Raw genomic sequence first — 16,951 nt, forward strand, 5'->3', positions numbered from 1 at the left:
CCACCTCCTTCAGTGAGTCAGCAGAACCCACTTTACCCTTTCTCAGCATCAACCGCAGCTAATCAGAACAAGGTGTTTCATACAAACTCTGCCAAGCCCATTACATTCGTTGTCAATGGAATCTCTTTAAAAGTATCAGTGGCTGTTTTAATAATAACACAAGTTAGTTCCACATTTTACAGAAGCAGAAGAGACGTCAAAATAAGAAGTGAGTCATAGGCTGTAGGTTTTAGTTACTTCTGCATTTTTACATATAAATAGTGAAAAGCAATTTTTGATATTTATTTTTCAATAGAGATAAGGGAGTTACCATGGCTACCAGCCTCCAGCAACATGGTTTAAAGGATTAAAAAAAAAGAAACCAGACTAAGGCTTGATATAGTCAGGTCGCTCTGCCCAGTGCTCACACAATGCAAGAGATGATACCAATAGGGGACTTTGAAACCAGTCCGTCTGGAAAAGATAGAGCATTGAACATAAAAACAAGCCAAGGACGTGGGAAATGGGACAGACTCGTGCCATAGAGGCACATTTAGATTCAAGATATTTTAAAGTGTGTGGAACAGCCCAATAGGGGCCGAATAGTGCTATGTTAAGTGTCAGATTTATTAAAGGCCTGGGGCAAATTAAAAGACAACTCCTTCATTAAGAAGATTCATTCCACTACGCAAGTGGTGGAGCTAGAATATTCTACTTTGTGTGGGTGCAGAAAAAAGGAAGGAAGGATGGCTTTGCGTCCAAGGCTTTGGCCTGGGACTCAGGAGACCAGGGTTCAATTCCTAGCTTTGCCACAAACGGCTTGCGTAACCTTAGGCAGACTCAGGCTACCATGCTTAAAAACAGCATTTAAAAGTTGTGACTCAGGCTGGAGTGTGGTCTCTGAGGATCACCCCACTCTGTAGGCTTTGGTGCCTGAGCCACAACAGCTATTTTTAGAGCACTAGCCCAAACCCCGCAAGCCCAAGTCTGACAACTCAAGCTCAGAGGCTCACTGCCACAGACTGTGTAAACATACTCTCTCTGTGCCCCCGTTCCCCATCTGTCAACTGTGTATGACAATGACACTTCCCTGCCCCATAGTGTGTGGTGAGAGTCAAATTATTAATGTTTCAGAGATGCTCAGACACTACTGTGATGGGTGACAGATAGAAATGTTGTCGGCCAAAGCTCCCACGGCAGGATATTGAGAGAATACATTCCACTAGTTAAGCGCAAGAAAATCATGTTACATCCAAACAAACTCCTAGGCAAGTACACTTGCTTTGCACATACTAAAAGACAATGAACGCTTTATTGTCAACACACACACAGTATAAACTATTTGTGGTATAATGTGACAAATTTGTGACCACCTACAACTTCCAAATTGCAGCAGGAATAGAATGCAGATCTACCTCCTCCAAAAGCACAGGAAGCAACAAGTAGTGCTCAAAGGGACTCGCGGTTAACAGTATAGGGACTCTGACATGCAGCTGAGCAGTTCTGATTTCTTCCAGCAGAGGGCAGCAAACTGAGTGTGATGCCTGTGCACAAGAGGAAGAAAGGTTTGTGCATAGATAGCATAATGATGCTGAACTGCAGATGTATCACACACGTTAGAATTTGGCTTGTTAGTGTGAATGATCAAGGGTATCTTTTGTTTCAGAGACAGAATATCAAAATTCTACCATTATTTGTCTGCATTTCTCTGAGGATGGGATTGCAAAAGGCCACAAATTTTGGCCTTCCCTTAACGTGTGGCCCAAAAGCCAATTTTAACACAATGCAGCCACATTGACACTCTTTCTTGCTCCGGTCTTCAACCAACTGAAGGGTAAAATAGGTCAGGCAAATTATTGTCAGTGAATGATGATAAGGCCATTTGTAGATTCACCTTGAAGAATTATGCAATGGGAATTTTTCAGTGCCATTGCCTTCGGTATATAAACTCTTTCAACCCAGCCATTTGGAGAGCTGCAGAGAGGAGCTGAGCTTGGAGTTCTGGTTTGGCACCACAAATTGCTGAGCCAGGGTATGAGGACTCTGTCTGGAACCAGTAAATCAGGCAAATGCCCTCTGGACATTTGGTACCACATTCCAGTTAACAGAAACTTTGGAAGCAGCTCTAGCTGTTCATCCGGGGTCTAATCCAAAACCTAGTAAAGTCAATGGAAAGAACTATACTGACTTCAGTGGGCTTTGAATTGGGCCCTTCAATAGGGTTGCCAACTTTTTAATCGCACAAAACCAAACACTCTAGCCCCGCCCCAACCCTTCTCCAAAGCTCCGCCCCCACTCACTACATTCCCCCTCCGTCGGTGGGTCGCTCTCCCCGACCCTAACTCACTTTCACTGGACTGGGGCAGAGAGCTGGGGTGTGGGAAGGGGTGAGGGCTCCAGCTGAGGATGCAGGCTCTGGGGTGGGGTGGAGGATGAGGGGTTTGGAGTGATGGAGGGGGCTCCAGGCTGAGGGATTTGGAGTACAGGAAGGGATGGTGGGTTAAGGCAGGGGGTTGTGGTATGGGCAGGGGGGAGAGCTCCAGCTGGGGGTGCAGGCTCTGGGGTGGGGCCGGGGACGAGAGGTTCAGGATGTGGGATGGGGCTCTGGGCTGGGGCAGGGGGTTGGGGTGCAGGGGGGTGAGTACTCCAGCTGGGGGTGCAGGCTCTGGGGTGGGGCTGGAGATGAGGGGTTTGGAGTGCAGGAGGGGGCTCTGGGTTTGGGGAGGCTCAGGGCTGGGGTACGGGCTTACCTCGGGCAGCTCCCAGTCAGTCCTGTCTCCACGCTGCGCCCTGGAAGCAGCCAGCCGGCTCCAAAACCGGACACCTGGCAACCCTACCTACTATGTCAATCAGATCCATTCTGTCTATGAGATGGGGGCATATTTTGCCCTCAACCCTGTACGCAGAGAGCCCAGAGATGCCAAGGGTAGTATTAAATGTGGAATTAGGGGAGTTCATGTCCCATTAAGGCCTGGTCTACACACAGATTTTTCAGTTAGGGTGCGATTTTTTTTTCTTCAAAATAGCTAAAACCCCCCAGTGTGGACCGAATTAGTCCACTAAAAATATGCCTTATATATAGTGCCTGTTTAGGAATAGCTATACCAGTATATGCACATAAATACTAGTGCAATTGTGTCCACGCTAAGGGTGCTTGTACAGCTTTAATTGCTACAGTAAAACAAGACATCTTGTGTTGCGGACAAGGTCTGTCATCTTGACTGGAGCTTTTCCCTTGTTTATTTTTTCTAGTGAAACAAGTTCTCCAGCATTATCTCCTCATTTTCAAAAATGGGAAATCTTTGTCATTTCACACCTTTCATTAGCTAGCATATTGAAGATGCTGTAGATAGCCACACTTAATCAGCTATTTTCTGTATAAAGAGAGAGACTTTACAAACGGTACCTTCTCTTAAGGATCCATTAAGATTTATCCTTGCATTTCACAAACTATGCAAATGAGGTATTATATAAAGCACTGAGAAGAATATGTGGACATGACTCATTATTTATTGATACAAGTTATTGTTCACAAAAATGTAGCCTCAATTAAACAGAGTGTAATACATTTGGAAGAGGAAAAAAATTGCTCGACTGCAGAAGATGATATACTTTTGCAATTCGTTGTCATTTGGCATGTGTGTGGTGTTAATTTATTGAGGGAAGAAATATAATTTGTGCTTATATAATTGGGGCTGTTTAAAATTTAAATGAAGAATATAATTATGGGTTCTCATAGTTTTTCAAACTGATTTTTTCTCCCCTGCCTCCTCTACCTTCATTCTCTACAGTCCCCTGATGCTGAAATCGAATATTTAGAAGTTCAGGCTCCATTGTCCCTCCAGCTACAAGTCACATCTCGTACAATTCTGCACGCTGCTGCCTCGACTCAGTGCCTGTTGAGGGGGCTCGGCCCTTCACATGATCTGCCTCCCAATTTGTACTACTCTAAGCATTCCCATTACCTTAAATCACAAGCAAAACACACTGAGATGACTCTCTTGCAGTGCCAGCAGCATCAGCAAATTTTAACACTAGTTTGTTTGTGTTTTCTTAAGCCTCATGACGTCCTTTGTGCATTTGGCTTGATAGCTTGAAATTTGTTGACACTTCTGGCACCATGGGAGGTTGGAAGAGTTGCAATGTGATTTGCCCATGGGATTTAAAGCACCAGGAACTTGTAGAGTGGTACAAATTAAGGGCTCTATCCTGCAGGGCGCTGAGATCCCAAAACTCTCAATGCCTGATCTGGGCCTACATGTGGAGGATCTAACCACTGATTCCACATGCTGGATGCCAAATTTCAGCAACATTCAGTGGGAATGTACAGAATTAAGCTAGTGGAGTCAGAAAAAAATAAACCAGTTTCAGAGGCAATGAGGACCTACAATCATACTGTACATTTAAATTTTAAACAGCCCCAATCATATAAAACCAAATGATCTTTCTGTCCCTCAATAAATTATCACCACACATAGCTCAGCCATAGAACAATGAATTGCAAAAGTATATCATCAAATGAAGCAATTCCTTCCCCTCTCCCCGCCCCCCTACCCCCCGGACACCTAGTGTCATCCTTCATTGCAGGTTTGCAATAGTTCCAAACATGTTCATTATCATAAGGAAATATCATGATAACTTCTTACGGAAAGATGGTAATTGTCATAAATCTTCTATTCTCACTTGTTCAAATGCAATGTATATAAAAGGGGTGCTTGCTTTCCTTCTCAATGTACATCCAGGCTTCATCTGAGACAGCTGTCTACTGCATAACTGTTCTAACAACCATCACTGACAGCCGGCCACAAATACGAGGCTCTGATTACCCACAATTAGACCCGGTTTATGGGTCACTTGGGAATTTTGATTAGACTTATACATTTTTCATAGAAGGCAGAAAAGAAAAAATGACTAGGAAGAATAGATGTTGGTGCATTCAAAGTTTTTTCCTGGGAACAGAGGCATGCAAGTTTCTAACACACATTATTTTATAAATGAACATGGGCAATCAACATAGGCAAAAGAAGCGAGTCATTCTACTCTACAGTCAGAAATAATTCAGCGAGACTCAGACCAGGTGTGAGAGAGAGGAAGAGGCCCCAAAAAAGTGAAGCAGTTCCATGTAAAAGACTGTGGGGCAGATTTTCAAATGCTCCTAAAGAATTTAGGAACATAAGTCCCAGCCAAGGTCTATGGGGCTTGTCCTAAATCCTTAAGGCTTTTCTGAAAATCTCCTCCTGGAACGGAAGCACATTGGATCAGTAAGAAGAACAAAGGCCCAGATCTCAGCATGCGTTGCTGGAACGCATATGTAACCCTGTGGTGAGTATGTGTTACAGGTCCCCTCTGTGCAGTTGTGCAGAAGATATGAATTATTATAGCCCAGCCACGGACTGTTGGCTCTTTAGCTCATGTTTTTAACTCTGGAGGTCGCCAGTTCAATCCTCAGTGACTCGGCCAAGATGGCAGTTGTCACATGCAATTCACTTCATCATGGATACCTATTCAGCTAATTATGGATAACACCATCACTCCCTTTACACTGATGTCTCTTTACAGAGTGCCCCTCACGATAATGATGCATTACACAGTGATGTCTCTACTATTCAGACTACTGCCAACAAGTCCCTGGGTTCTGGCTTTCCGCTCTCTGTCAATGATTTACTGCGTGAGCTTGGGGACGCAATTCTTATGGTGTAAAAACAGTGTAAACAAGTTCAAAACCAAGCCATTTATCTCTCTGAGCCTCAGTTTTCTTCTCTGTGGAATGGGAATAAATCTACTTACCTTTCTAGCCACAGAGTTGGGAGGGTTAGTTCCCCGGTATAAAGGGTTTGGAGATCCTTTGGCAGAAAGTGCTGCATAAGTCCATGAGCATAATAGTTATCAGCCATGCAGAGCATCCACACAGATAATACTATCTGAAATTTGCAGCTCTCCTGGGAAAGAGCAGAGAAGACAATATTGTTATTATCTATTGAGCACCACAGGAGTGACAGAGAGGAAAGATAATCAAGCAGTTAGGGAGCGAGCCAGAGACTTGAATTTTATTCCATGCTCTGCCACAGAATTCCTGTGGGACCTTGGGCAAGTCACTTGGTCTCTCTGTGCCTCAGTTCCCCATCTGTAAAATGGGGATAATAGCATTTCCCCTTCTTCATGGGAGTGTTGTGAGGATAAATACATTAAAGATTGCAAGGTGCTCAGGTACTACGGAGACCCAATAAATGCCTTAAAATAGACTGAACTATAACTCAGACTTACACTGTGCAGCTCTCTGTTCCCCCCTGTTTCTTCAGCTCAGAGAGTAGATGTTCATGCTTTTAGACCTAGATGCCCCAGGTTCAATAACCATCTATAACAACCCATCCAGGGGGTCATGTTATACAGCCCCTGTCCCTGAAGCCATGTTACGTAGACTGAAGAAAAAGCAGTTCCTGTACCAAGGCAGGCTTGCAATCTAATTGCATATTGGGGGGGAAAAAAGGGAAAGGTTGTTTGTTTTAAAATGATATGCCAGTTGAGGATCCAATCTTATAGGGGTCTGGTTTGTTTGCTTTCAATATCATCATCTATTTTTTTGGAGATTAACACTGAAAGAGTCAAAAGTCATTTCCTTGGTTACTGATTTTTACATTGGATCATGAAATCATAGCAAGGGACACCCATAAAAAGCCAAGAAACATAAAAACAGATAAAACCCTCCCTCCCCCCGACTTTTTTTTTTTTTTTTGGCTGCTCGTCATGGCCCCAGCTGGATCTTTTACTGCAGACCCCTGCATCTGGGTCTGATTGGAGATTTACAGGGCAAAACGCTGCGATATTAAAGTATTCGTTTTATTTGTAACAAGAAGTTAAGTCGAATTTTGGGGATTCAGGCAATTGATCTCTAATGTCAGGCTGCACTGAAATCCCTTGCAAAATCACTTCACGTGAGACTTCCGGCAACACTTGAGTTGATGTAACATTGCTCTTACTGAAGTCAATACAAGGTTTAATCTAAACATCAGTGGGAGCAGTTAGGCCTGTGCTGATTGTTTTTCAAAATCCCACCATTCGGCTCTTAAGTCCCTGATTCTGGGGAATCTTACTGAATTATAGGAAATAAAAATACAAGTATCTTCCTCTAGAATGCTGCACAGCAGCTCCCCTGATTTCAAGATGACTTCCAAGACCCAAATTTCTTAAAAAACACAACCCTGGGAGTTTTATGAAGACCTAGCTACAGTCATTAATAAATCCTAGTCGGTATCAGAGTGTAGCTTCACCCAGTCACGGTGTGTTGACAGCTTCATTACCAACAATTGTTCTAAAAACAGATAGAAATCCTGCAACAGCGAGTATCCCAAGGTAGCATTTCCTATGTCTGCCCTAAATTCCCACTCAAGGGAATTTATGGTCCTTCAAAGGAAAGGATCCTTAAGCCAGGTTATACATTTTAAAGATGCAGTGGTTTAGACTATGCACATCTAAGATGGGCCAAATTCTCTGCTGGCGGAAAATGTCCATTTTATACCAGGAGAAAATTTGGCTCCCAATCTCCTCTAGATTCATTTACTCCAGTTGCAAATTCAAAAATAGTAGTGAGAGGGTAAGATAAGGATATAAGGGGAGGGGGGTTATATTTAAAATAAGCCATGGATTTTAAATTCTGAAAGCTTGCTATCAGGGCTAGCTCTAGGTTTTTTGCCGCCCCAAGCAAAAAAAAATTTGGCTGCCCCCACCCCAGCCCTGGGCTCCCTCCTGCACCCCCTGCTGCCCCAGCCATGGGCTCTCCCCCCTGACCCGCACCCCCCCGCCACCCCAGCCCTGGGCTCCCCCACACACACACACCCCATGCTGCCCCAGCTCTGGGCTTCCCTCTTCCCTCCCACCAGTGCCCCCCACACCCACACACCCCCTGCCGCCCCAGCCCTGGGCTCTACCCCCTCCACCCGCACCCCATGCTGCCCCAGCCCTGGGCTCTCCCCCACCACCTCTACCCTCCTTCCGCCCCAGCCCTGGGTCACTGGTAACTTGCTCCCAGGGTGGGTCATTCCTCAGGAATTTTGGATGTGCACAGAACACAGACAGGACTGGTTCCCATATGGCTACAGAACTGCAGTAATGTAGAACCATTTTCAGCTTGTGTGATTGGAGGATATCTGGATGCATATTATAAGACGGTCCTCCATAAATGAGGAAAAGTTGAGGTGCCTTTATTATTCTTTTGTTCCACCCTTTGTTTCTATGGGGAATTTGCCAATGCAATATCACTGTCTTCCTTTTAAACAAATAAAACTAAAAAAAAAAAAAAAAAAGGCAATGGCTGTTGAAAATAGCGATTCCAGTCCTAAAAACCACTGGGAAGCATTTCTTGCTCAATTTCATCCTACTTTTTCTACAGCAAATTACAGTGGATCAGTATATTTGATTTGGGAGTAATGAAGTAACAGCTGCCCAAATTGAGCTTGAACACTCCTGAATTCTGAGGTGCTAGATTCCCTTTCTGAATATTAGCTAAATCTGGAAAGGAAAAGTCAATTTCTGCTTCCATGGCTCAGAAGTGGAAATCCTCCTAAGTGCCTGGTACTGTATCTAAAGCTGCCCAGGTCCAGAGCCTCCCCTCCCTTACTTTTCATTTTAAATTCTAGTGGGATCCACATACCACCCTTGCTAGGCTTCAGATAGAGAGGGGCACTGTCCATTTAGTCCACCCAATTCCTTCTTTGGGGGCTGCAAGGTGAGGTCACACCGGTATCCCTAATCCACTCTGGGGATGTCTTCTGAAGGGGATATCTGGGCCAAAGCCTTCTACTCCTTGGGCACCCTTGTTCCCCATTCACAGTGCCACCCCGTTCTAGCAGTGAGCTCTCCATTCACAGCAAGCTGCAGCATGAGGTTTCAGCTACCATACTCCCTCCCCCACTCCCTTTCCTGTTGATAGCAGCCAAGGCAATGCTGGGAAATGTAGTTCTTTCCCTGCTCCAGGGCTGGCTCTATAGGCAGGGAGCTAACCAAGGAAGGACAGCTCCCAGGGCCCCCTGTTGGTTCTCAGCTCCCAGGCTGGATCCCTGCCAGCAGCCGCCCCTGCAAATGGGCTGCCCCAAGCAGCTGCTTGCTTTGCTGATGCCTAGTTGCTCCTGCTTGCTATGATGAGCCCATCAATAAAATCCCGTAACTCTTTGATAAAGTGTGGGACCAGAAAAAGCCTCCAGAACAATGAGAAAATGACAAATTATCTTTCCTTGGTACATAATAAGTGATTGCACTATCTGGCAAGGGATTACACTCCTTTCAGCAACAGGTAAAATCTTCCGTAGTGTCATCTTAAGCAGAATAAAGGAAACAGTTCAGCCAAAACTAAGGGGAGAGCAGGCTGACTTTCCACCCTGCAAACCACGCGCCAACCAGATTTTCACCCTAAGAATAATTGCTGAAGAGAGCAAAACCAATCATAATCAACTCCATAGGGTTCCAGAAAGCATCCGTCAGTCTTTTTGTGGTTCACTCTGGCACACCTGGAAGTGTTTGGTATGCCAACAAAAATAATTAACTTCATCAAGGCCTCGTATCAAGGCGCACCTTGCACAGTTAAAGCAAATGGTAAAACACAGACACTGGTGTCAAACAAGATGTATTCTCACCCCTCTCTTGTTTTGCATTGCCATTGACTTCATTATGAGAAAAAGTGTAGACAGCTACAACACAGGCATCATATGGCCCAACAAAAGTACACTAGAAGATCTAGATTTTACTGATGACATCGTCTTCTAAGCGACCGCTCAACGAACACACAAAGCAAAAGCCAAAACACTGTCCAGCACCATACAAGAAAGGATTAATAATCAGTTATGAAAAAACTACTCAAATGAGAACCTCAGCAACACCCAATGCAAGCATTACTTTAGAAGACAACAGAATAATAAATCAATAAAAATAATATCTAACTTTTCTGTAGGACAAGCAGAGCATCAATTCACATACCTTGGCATTAACATGCAAGCCAACAGAGAAGTCCAGAAGGAAATCATGTCATGAACTGGCAAGAAAGAAGCTGTATTTACCAGTTCAAACACGATCTGGTCTTCGAAAATCTACATTTTAAAGACCAAATTATAAATCTTCAATTCAAATGTTATTTCCATCTTAACACATGGATGTAAAAGCTAGAAATCCATCAAAGTACAGACAGACGTCTAAATGCCTTCAAAAGCAAATGCCTTCAAAATTATGAGGTATTAAATTGAACGAATTTATAACAAATACCGAGATTCGTCAGGGAGTTCAACAACCTCTTATCTCTAAAGTTATCCAGAAAAGAAGATGGAAATATCTGGGACATGTGTTAAGAATTAAGCCAGAGTATCTGCCATGCAGGCATGCCATTGGGCAGCTGGAGGAATACGTAAAAGGGGCCTACCAAAAGGATCCCTCCATAGAACATTCCCATAAATTTTCCCTTTCTGAGTACTTAATGACGGAGAGCACATGCAAAGAGCAGCCAGGGATAGACAGGAAAGGCAGAACCTTGTTTGTGCCCTACAGGATGACTAATGGTGCAAGAAGGATTTAGCTTCATACATTTTAACAGCTGGTGGTCTCTGAACCATTCAACCATGTAAATAAAGATTTCATGGAAAAAGTGTAAGCTAGTAATCTTTCAAAAGAGATGGAATTCAATAAAATAAAACTAACAATGCTTTCAACTACTTTAGGGGCAGCATGGTCTGGAAGAATGAGCTCCGAGTTCAAATCCAGGCAGGTACTGACTCCCCTGGCCTTGGGGAAATCACTTCACCCTCCCCCTGCCTCAATTTCCCAATCTGTAAAATGGGGATAATGCTGCTCATTCACCCAAGTGAGGATTAATTAGAGAGTTCAAGGCCAGGAGGGACCACAAAGATCATCTTCTAGTCTGATCTTCTGTATAACACAGGCCAGAGAACTTCATCTAGTTAACGTCTGTGCGGTGCTCTAAAGACGTAAGTATTTTTACCCTAGGAGAGCACCTTTCACATGAGGTTATCAAGGCGCATTTTCTTCTCTTTAGTAAACCATCATCAAACTAAGTACAACTCTGCAGTTAACATTCCAAGTCGAGTCGCATCTTTTCCCTTTACAGCACATGCCGTGCTGGTTTTGTCAGGGTACGTTTTCAACGTGAGGTTTTGTTCTAACTACTCTGTAACCTACAATTGTTAGGATGTGTCTGGTCGGCTTTTCTGGAAGGAGGTGGGTGGAACGGTATTGCTTTTTATTGTGAGCAAAACGTAACACACGTCTGCGTGCCCCCATCATTTCACACAGTACATGTGTGATTTAGATGTTTGGCTTTTGGCCCATTAAATATTTCTAAGTCCTGTGGTAAATATCTTGCTCTGACAAGCTGTCCAGTCTTTGCCCTTTTATAAGCCCAGTTATCAATTCGGGACATGACTAAAGAGAAGAGGTTTATGCTAAATTTATGCGCCAGATCTTCTGCCAGTGTAAATTGGCCTAGCTCCATTAAAGTCAACAAAGCCAGGCCAATTTACATCAGCGGAGAATCTGACACTACAAATTTATTGCTTTAAAAAAAAACCAAACTCTAATTTGGAAGCTGTATTTATTTACAGCTGGGGATGTGTATATAGGAGAATTTAGGGCTGTGATGCAAAGAGCAAAGTCCAAGCGCAAATCATTTGGTAATGTTGAAATTCTCTTGCAAAGTCCTACAAAACTGGGGAAGTAACTTAGTCACCCATGCTCTATATTTTGCAATAGAACTCAGCATGGTAAGGTAAGGCAGTGTAGTCCAGAGGTAGGGCATTGTATTGTGACGCAAGAGTCCCAGATTCTATTCCCAGCTCTGTCAAGGACCTTAGACAAGTCAGTTTCCTTCCATCATTTGCATAGTGCATAGCATAACGGAGCCTTGAGGTTGATTGAGGCCAGGCACTACTGTTATACAAATACCTCTATATGTTATTTGTATTGTGATAGTGTCTAGCAGTCATGGACCAAAACCTCATTATAGACCCAAAATAGTTATAGATTTGTCACCAGGGTTCTGATCATGAAATCAATGGGAATCTTTCCATTGACTTCAGTGGGCTTTGGATTAGGCCTCAGGTCCTTAAAGCACCTTGAGGTAAGTCTACTAACCATGCTAATAGTGTTGCCAAGTTTCACATAAGGATTTAATGTATCACAGTGAATTCGGCGAAACTCCAGTTTACATTAATCAAATTCCTCTTAAACTAGGTGATTCAATAGAAGAATGAGCTCAGGCTCCTATTAAGAAGCTGGAAATTTAACATAATAAATACATTACTATCGAGATTACAGTTTTAATTACAAACAGAAAAGAAACCCCCATGTGAGTAAATCATAAGTGTTTTTTGTTACTTCTCAAATTCCAGTTAGATTAGGCTATCAGGGAGACAGAGCACCGGACATGAAGTTCCGCTCTGGAACTGGATCATTTGGGGGAGATTATATCTAGGGTTATGATATGGGCCCAGTTTGTCTGACATACAGATCCCACCCCTTTCCTGGAAAAAAGGACCATCCTGTCAACTTATAGCACAACATTGGACCGAGCAACATCTATGGGAAAGATGCCAGAGAAAGCCAGTGGCACGGCCTGACTGCATCTGTGAAGTCTAGAGTGGATCCGGACTCAGCACATTCCTCAGATACCTTAGCCAAGTCCCCTTTCCAGCCAGCCATGCCCACCTTCAGGGCTGCGCTGTTTCGCTACAGGATGTCACAACGAAGCCAGGTGGTGAGCGCCTTGCACCATCACAAATGTTGTGGGTGAGATTTGACACCAGCGAGTTCCCTGCCCGCTGGGCAGCAGTAACAGAAAATATCTGAACCTGGAGCGGAATCAGGCCCCCAGTCTTAAACCAGAAGATTCAGATTTGCAGTGTGAACCCTTCCTAGGTCATAGGTGAGAGCAGGTTGGATAACCTGTTAGTATTGCCCTGCTCATGCATGTACACACCAGGAATGTAGGAATCTCAGGACTCTGCATGGACATACTCATCCTACACCTACTGTTGTCAGTCCTCCTTGGTGCATGAATACTTCTTCCACAATATTGGCACATGTTTATCATCACCTCTCAAGGCAGGATCTTACCAGACAGAACAGCCCTACATGATACTCAAGACAAGGAGAGTTATATATTTTGTACCATAAGTATTGCTCTTACACACACATACGCCACACACTATCATGGTATGCAATGTGATCCCTACTGAAAACGAGTCTCCCATTCACTTAAGTGGTACCAGGATGCTTCTGGGTAGTTCTATTGGCTTCTATCACCACTGAGTCTGAGCATCTCACAAACAGTGAATGTATCCTCATAGCAATAGGAAGAATCACTATCCCCGTTTCACATATGGGAAACTAAGACACAGAGTAATGAAGTGACTTGCCAAAGGTCGCACAGGGAGTCCATGGCAGAGTCAGGACAACCCAGGTCCCCTGAGTCCTCACTCAGAACCTTAAACTTAAGGCTCACATTTGTATATGTATCAGCCCATATGCTGTACAGTCACTTACCAAAATAGCAGAACCGTCCTGGGAGGCACCTGGATAGAAGTGCTATAAAGATGCAAGATCATTATCATTATTATCTAACTCATGCATACAATTTTATGTGCACTCAAGTGATCAAGCTAACAATGCTGCCTCGGCACCAGTATACAGCACCTCTGATGCAAAACGTCGCCACATTATAAACTGAACAGAAAGGGGAAACAAGACTGATTTTTGAGAAATGTTCTGAATAAACCTTCGGGGGCTGTTTCTATTAAGATTTAAATGTGACTAGCAAACTGAAATATTTCTATAGCCAGGATTTATCATTACAACTTTACACTTCTCTTGCGGTCACAGGGGAATCTAGACAGTGCATTACAAAAATGAATTAAACCTCACATCATGCCTGTGAATTACGTATTACATATTATAATTTCCATTTATACAGACAGGGAAAGCGAGCCACACAGAGATTAAGTGCCATTCCCAGGTCCCACGGCAAGTCAATGGCTCAAATCCTAACTAACAAACAATCCCCTGCTCCAACCATTAGGTCCAGCTCATTCCCTACTGCAAGGACAGAGAACTTACGACTGCATCTTTCTGTTTTAGGGTGTATGGAATGTTGAGTTTATATATGAGATCATTTAAAGGCAACAGGAATCCACCTGCATAAAGGAAAGTTATAAAATAACCAATTCAGGGAGAAGTTTTATACTGCTAATCTACTTATGTGTTTTGCTTTCATTTTTGCCTCATTTTATATTGGTTTCCAGGCATCTTTGCTGTCTGATTGGCCTGGAAAGTAATGCAACATCTATTTTTGATCAGTGTTTTTCCTCTGAGGGAAATAAAAGATTTAATGAGAGTCCAAGGGGCATCTCCCTAAACTTGGAAAGGAAAAATTAAAAAAAAGAAGTGTTGCTAAGCATTATAAAACACTAAAACAGGGCCAGAGTTTAGAGGCTTAACTGACTTTGCTGAGTAACTGATTAGAATGAAAAATAAAAGAACGGGTTACAGTCAGAGGCTTTACTAAACTAACATGAGTTAATTAGATCCTCTTGAGCTAAATATTGATACACACCTCAATGTTGCAACATGTTCAAAATACCATGAGGTACCACTCCAAGAAGATTGGAATTGTCTCTGGTTTGCTGCTTTGGTAGGACAGCACCTGGGATATGGCTTTATACTGCACTGGTAAGCCTGCACCTTTTGAGAACAACCCATGGGGTGAGGCCAGTCCTGCTCTGAGCAGTGCTGGAATAACAGAGAATCGCATTTGGGCCCATGCCTCAGAAACAACGATGAAAAAATAAATCAGGACAATGACAATGGGGCAAGGATTCAGCAGATGAAATTGCTGTAGCAAATCCACAACCACCCAGGACTCCCTGACTGCCACTACACTGAACACCACGGTGAGCTGGAATTTCCTGCAATAGCTAGAATAGAATCCTCCTGCTCCAAAAGCCCAGGCCGCAACCTTGAGTTAAAAGTTGGCAGTATAAGGATACACAGTGGAGCAGTTCTGATTCTATCCACTAGAGGGCAGAGGTCCTCAGACACTAACCAGTTCATGCTATTGTCACCATTAAATGCAGCTCAAAGGTGCCCATCACTTCAATACACGAGCATCCTTTTTGGAGTTATGACAAATATCAATTTCTATCAGAAGGAACTAAACTCCCCTCCACTCTCACCTTCTTAAAGGATCCCAGGCAGCTGGAGGTTTGAATTCACAGCTCAGTGATTAGGAGAAGACCTGCACAAAGAGATGAGACTTGCCCCAAGTCTTAAAAGTGGCAGGTTTAGTCCCATCCATGGCAGGAGCAAATTCCACAGCAGAAAGAATCAATGATTTTGGTGAGAATGAGAGGGAATCTGATTTAGCCGGTGGGAGGCTAGGTTAAGTGAGATGTAACCAGGGCCGGCTCCAGGCACCAGCGATGGAAGTAGGTGCCTGGGGTGGCCAATAGAAAGGGGAGGCACATCTGGATGTTCGGCGGCACTTCGGTGGCAGCTCAAACACTCCGCTTTAGCGTTCTGCGGTGGGTCCTTCGCTCTATTTCTTCCTCGGTGGCACTTGGGCAGCAGCTCAATCATTTTGTTTTTCTTTTTTCTTCGCTGCTTGGGGCGGCAAAAAACCTGGAGCCAGCCCTGGATATGACCCTACTACATACTACTGAGGGCTCCAGTAAAGGTGGGGAAGAGGCTAGGTGATGGAAATTTAACAATTAAAATCAGGAATTGTAGGCTAAAATTGAAGGGGGAAAAGGTGAATTTAGCTTTAATATAATAGGAATAAGTCAGTGGGAGTTCTGTCTGCATGGGGACTGCATGTATAACACTTTAGTCTAATGAAAAGATTGTTAATTCCTTTAGCATCTACTGTAGTAGCTTTTATATATACTTTTAAAAGACTTCCACTTGAATTCAGCATCAGTTGTACATGCTCTTTTAAAGCAGATTACTTGCCAGTAAAACCAATGATTTCAACTGACTTTACTCTTCTTTCAATTACATGAATGACAATCTGACTACTCTACATATGTATGCATGAATCTGCATGCGCTCTGTATACATGTATGCATTACTCGTAGTGGAATTCTGCACCTCTGCAGAATTTATGTCCCCTTGCAGATTTCTTTGCTTCCCCATAGAAAAATGATTCTCTGACAGGGAAGCAAGGGGAGACCAGAGCGGTCAGGTGACCCTCCCTAACAGTATGTTTCGGGTGCTCAGGGCAGCCGACAGAGAGGTAAATCACTGTGGGGCAGCGGGTGGGACTCAGGAAGACCTGGCTTGTGGCTCCTACCCTGCGCCAGGCTCAGCTGCTAGTCCTGGCTGGGTTGGGGAAGACTGGACTTCTTCTTCCCCTGCAAGACATCTGGGGCCATGTCAGACCCACCCCCATATTTCTCCCCCAGTTGTAGGAAGTTCTGCAAACTCCCCTCCCTCCCCCGCTTCCTGCACCCATTGCTCCTCAGCTGCAGAGGGAGAGATCACTATACAGGGAGCTGTTCCCCTGTCCGGCCAACCCCTGTGCATCCAGACCCCCTCATACCCAGACCCTCCCATCAAGCCTCACCTCACCACATCCAGAACCCCCCGACAAACCCCACTCCCCCTGCACCTGGACCACCCCAATGAGCCACCTGCACTCGGATTCCCACCCTACTGAGCCCCAACCAGCTGCACCCGGATCCCACCCCACTGAGTCCCACTCCCCCAGCATCTGGACCCCCACCCACTGAACTCCCCACACCCAGACCTCCCCACTGAGCCCCAACCACCTTCACCCCCCTGCAGAGTCCCATTACTGTTGCACCCAGAACCCCTCAACAAGCCCCCATGCATCCAGTCCCCCTCCGCCCCCAGATCCCCCACTGAGCCACCTGCACCCAGATTGCCCCACACAGAACCCTCTCAACCCATACCTGGATCTCCCCAC

At 44.4% G+C, this 16,951-nt stretch overlaps 1 protein-coding gene across 2 annotated transcripts in view; it reads right to left on the reverse strand.

The window, feature by feature from the left end:
• Positions 1 to 1,311: 1,311 nt before the first annotated feature.
• The window catches only part of COPRS (coordinator of PRMT5 and differentiation stimulator), a 73,812-nt gene continuing 58,172 nt past the window's right edge, over positions 1,312 to 16,951 (reverse strand). The window contains exons 7-8 of one of the 2 annotated variants that reach the window (XR_005588543.1): positions 5,767 to 5,918; positions 1,312 to 1,523 (exon numbers count right to left, since the gene is read on the reverse strand). The gene's annotated coding sequence lies outside the window, so the exon portion shown is untranslated. The remainder of the gene's footprint in view (positions 1,524 to 5,766; positions 5,919 to 16,951) is intronic. The other variant, XR_005588541.1, reaches the window with a different exon arrangement.

The sequence above is a fragment of the Mauremys reevesii genome, linkage group 15 (genome assembly GCF_016161935.1).
Source record: "Mauremys reevesii isolate NIE-2019 linkage group 15, ASM1616193v1, whole genome shotgun sequence".
In the NCBI taxonomy this organism is placed as follows: Eukaryota; Metazoa; Chordata; order Testudines; family Geoemydidae; genus Mauremys; species Mauremys reevesii.